This window comes from Penaeus japonicus, unplaced genomic scaffold (genome assembly GCF_977035675.1).
Source record: "Penaeus japonicus unplaced genomic scaffold, GWHDUDI00000001_assembly GWHDUDI00000014, whole genome shotgun sequence".
Taxonomy (NCBI): domain Eukaryota; kingdom Metazoa; phylum Arthropoda; class Malacostraca; order Decapoda; family Penaeidae; genus Penaeus; species Penaeus japonicus.
The window spans coordinates 13,816,394-13,821,393 of NW_028234416.1; the positions used below are offsets into that span (position 1 = coordinate 13,816,394).

Sequence of the window (5,000 nt, forward strand, 5' to 3'; positions counted from 1 at the left end):
CCTTGAGGACGTTTGGCAAACCGAGTGCCCTCGAGAGACCAAACCTCCTTAACAGAACTACAACAGAACTTAACAGAAATGCCATTACACAAGTCTAAGAGCCTCCTGACATAAGAAAAACGTCGGGTAGGTGTTAGTCCTTGCATCAGCTGAGCGGTTATTTGTCAGCCTCACATGCAGACGACAAGTGGAGTCCACTCACTCCAGTCCCCTTTTGCGGACTCACCTTAATGTTCTTGGCCTCTCACTTCACGTCAACCCAGAGAGTTAGAGTTGTACTTAAGGTTGAGATGAAATCAGAGGCGGAGGGAGCGATAATAGTTGGTGAAACGTATGGCAAAGAGAGACAGTATCCTACAAACTAGTGTGCGGCCATGCTGATGTGCGGAGCTGACAACATAGAGGGGGAGCTGACAACACTGTGGGGGGAACTGACAACACTGGCCGCGTTCACAAACCCCGCCTTTCCGCGAGATGTTATATGCTTCGCTCTCGTAAAAGACTCTCTTTATCGACACAAAACGGTATCATGAGTTTTATCTTCTCAGAGGCATCCATCTATTATCACTCCTTTTGAATAGAAGAGAGAATATCCAGTCTGAGAAAACGCGTATCTGGAATATTCCTTTGAGAGGCGGAATTCCAAGGCCTATGTAGGCGCCATATCCGAATCAGAGTGTTTGTGAACACGGCCCAATTATTGCAAGGGAAGTTGCTCAGCCGCGTGTCCATGAATTATATATAGCTGTCTACTTATTTGATAATTCATGTGTACTAAGGAAATGAAAGATAGTCATATATATATATATATATATATATATATATATATATATATATATATATATATATATATATATATGTCAAGCTATATATAAAACATTAGCAATCAGACAAGACTGAAATCCATTGCAATATGGGGGATGCAACGACATCAATATTTCTTGCCTGAAGTAAACCGACAAAATATCAATGACAATGATTAATCACCATCAGTAACATCTAACTTCATCCACAGGTCTTGCAGATCTTCCATAATGTCTTGATCTATTTGGCCAATAATGCAATTAGTAACACGGAAAATACATCAATGCATTATTTATCATATTGTTGCTGTCAGGTGGCTGTTTAGAAGATGCTGTGACTCATAAACAATACAATTAATGATAATACCACATAATGATGACGATATTAATAAAGAATTTAATGGTGATGATAATAAGATTGATAACTATGTTGACATAATATTTGTTATCTTTATTATTTCAGTGGTATCATTATCATTATTCTTACCATTGTTGTTGTCACGATTATTATCATTATTAGCATTATCAATAACAGTATTGTATAATTGTTATCATTATTATTGTCATCATTACTACTAATATTACTATTATTAGTTCTATTATTATCATGATCATCGTCAGTATTGTTATCATTATTATCACTGTCATTATCATATTTTTTGTTATTACCATTATCATAATTATTATTATCATTGTAATCATTAATACTGTCATTATTAGTATTGCTATTATCAGTAATATTATCATTATGACCATTATTATTATTATTATCATCGTTATCACTATCATCATTATTATCATCGTTATTATTATCATTATTTTACTATAATAGCTATCCCTATTATCAGTGTTATTATGAGTACTATATTTTACTATTATTATCATCAGTGTTATAATTATTATGATAATGAATATTATCATAATTATTATTATTATCGATATTCATTATTATCATAGTTATAACCATGATTATCATTATGATTATTATCATTAACAACATTATTATCAAATGCCAAAAACAATAGAAGTAATAGATGTGATGAAGATGGAATAGTGATGAGGATAATAATAACAATATAACAATGATGATAATAGGACGGATAGAAATAGGAACATTAATAGTAACGATGATGATAATAACAAGAATAATTATAAAAATTATACTAAAACTAATCTTCAGAGCAATGCTGAGACCGGCACAGCTTTGAGGGTAAATAGATTCCCTCGTCGTTACAGGTTCAGAATCAATAGCACGCGCCAGACACTGATGGGAATTTTTTCCTTCGTCGTTTTTGGCTGGCTGACTTTATGGCCAGGAAGGATATTCAGGATGTGCTTATTCAAACGCATATTGTGGGCAAGTTTGCACGCACTCACATACACATACACTGGTATTTATATATATAAATATATATATATATATATTTATATATAAATATACATATATATGTGTATGTGTGTGTGTATTTATATGTGTGTATATATATATATATATATATATATATATATATATATATATATATATATATATATATACATATAAACACACACATACACACACACACACACACACACACACACACACACACACACACACACACACACACACACACACACACACACACACACACAATCATATATATATATATATATCTATATATATATATATATATAATAATATATTATATATATATATATATATAATATATATATATATATATACGGGTCAGTATACACACACATATATATATCACTCATAATATATAATATAATATATATATATATATATATATATATCATATATAATATATTATATAAAAACATAAATATACATAATAAATACAAATATAATATATGTATATATATATATATATATATATATATATATATATATATATATATACAATACATATACACATCTGAGATACACCAAAGGGACACCATTGCCAGAGCCGAGTGGGTATCACGAGAACGGCCGAGGGGCGCCATCAGAGCAGCTGATATGATGCCATTAGTCATGATTAATTGAAGAACTAGTGTGTATATATATATATATATATATATATATATATATATATATATATATATATATGTATGTATATATATATGCCTAATTAAAGGGAGCCTATCCCCCCCCCTCTTTTAACCAGTTGTATACTGGGGAAGATTTGCCTGAGTAGTCCCCATGAAAGGCATTTGTGCCACCTGTGCGGCAATCCAAATGGGTTTTATTTCGGAACGAGGGGATCCACCCGACGGATAGCGACTTTTCACTCATTATAGAAGAACCAGATTTCTGTTTATCATCTCTTTGTTTTTACTATTTTGTGGGACTTATATGTGCCCTCTGACAGTATTTAATAATGTTGTAGAAGAATAAGATTGTAGTATGGGCTTCATATCAGCTTATTATGTTCTTTACACTCGGTGTAATATAAGTATTACAGTTTTATAGAAGAAGAAAAAAACAACTTATTTCTTTGTATGGGTGTACTTTCGGAAACAAATACAAAAGAAATAACTATTGCTAATGAAAATAAATTAAATGGTATCCTACTAAAACAAACATCAATTAACATGAAAGTGCAGCAATTTCTTACAAAATGCTTGGAAGAAGTCTGAAATGCTAGACATTTCCTCTGGAGAGATATAAATGTATGTTTATGTACACACACACACACACACAAACACACACACACACATATATATATATATATGTGTGTGTGTGTGTGTGTGTGTTTGTGTGTATGTGTGTGTAATTATATCTATCAGAGTACATGTGCGTGAACGAGAGGGAAGGTAGTAAGACGAGCACATGCCGTATGGTCTGTAGACAGTAGCTCTAACCAAGAGGCAAGAGGCAGAAACAGACATTTCAGAGATGAGGATGTCAAGGCTCTCACTGGAGGTAACGAGAAAGGATAAGATCAGAAATTAATAGATAAGAGGAACAACACATGTGGAACAGTTTGGAAAAAAGGCAAGGTTAAGGTGGTTCCGACACGTTCCTCGTCCCTCCTGGTTCTGAGAGGGACGAGGAACGCGTCGGGAGGAGGATGTTAGGTATGAAACCCCTGGAAGAAGAAAGAGAGGAAGGCCTAAGAGATTCGTGGATCAGTGAGAGAAGACATGGGAGCAGCTGATCTGACTGAAGAGTATGCAGAGGTTAGAGGAAGATGGAGACAGATGATCCGCTGTAGCCACCCCTAAAATGGGGGGGGGGGGGATATATATATATATTGTAGTGAACCAGGAGTTTACTTAATTACTTGTCAATTGTCTCACTAAGGCATGGTCTGGGACAAACACTATTACTGTAAGTAGAGATATTAATGACTGGTGAATTATTGCATGCCTTGTAGTTGTGAATACATTAGTTGTATTTGTCGATTCCAAGCAGGAGTTTGCTTTGCACGCGGTTGCCTGAACATCCTGTCATGTCCCTCTTTTTAAATGAGGTCAATCAGGTGGCCGCACCTGGAATAGGGCCAATAAAACTGACAGTGCCCATGAGGGCAGTTTTTGGGCATTAGAGGGAAATCCGGGATATGGGCAGCGAGTAAGAACCGATCTCACGAAGGGGAAAGGTCGTCTTGAACAGGAGTGGCGCGTTGAGTGATTCTTGTGCTCATTTGTAAATTCAATGTGTTTGAAAGCTAGTGACTTAATAATGGCACTCATGAACGCCCCGCTTTAATCGCTACCACGATCAAAGTAAAGAGAAATTAAGATGACAAGTGAAAAACAACCCGACAACCACACACATACACACACACACACACACACACACACACACACACACACATATATATATATATATATATAAAATAATGTATGTAGTATATAATATGTATATATATATATATATAAATGGGTTAATAATATATATATATATGTATATTATATAGCATATATATGTTAAATATCAAATATATTATACATACATACATATATATCTACTCTATAAATAAATATATATATATATATATATTATATATATAATATATATATATTATATATGTGTGTGTGTGTAGTGTGTGTGTTGTGTGTGTGTAAGCATATATACATATATATATATAATATATAAGTATCAATATATATATATAAAAATATAATATATGTGAGTGTGTGTGAGTGTGTGTGTGTGTATAAATAAAAATATTTATATAATATTTTATATATATATAATCTATATAT

At 32.9% G+C, this 5,000-nt stretch overlaps 1 protein-coding gene across 5 annotated transcripts in view; it reads right to left on the reverse strand.

The window, feature by feature from the left end:
* Nucleotides 1-591, reverse strand: part of stau (double-stranded RNA-binding protein Staufen) — a 22,335-nt gene extending 21,744 nt beyond the window's left edge. For 3 of the 5 annotated variants that reach the window (XM_043031658.2, XM_086543963.1, XM_086543961.1), the window contains exon 1: nt 227-392. The gene's annotated coding sequence lies outside the window, so the exon portion shown is untranslated. Of the gene's footprint in view, nt 1-226 lie in introns of all 5 variants that reach the window. The other 2 variants (XM_086543964.1, XM_086543962.1) reach the window with 1 other exon arrangement.
* Nucleotides 592-5,000: the final 4,409 nt, after the last annotated feature.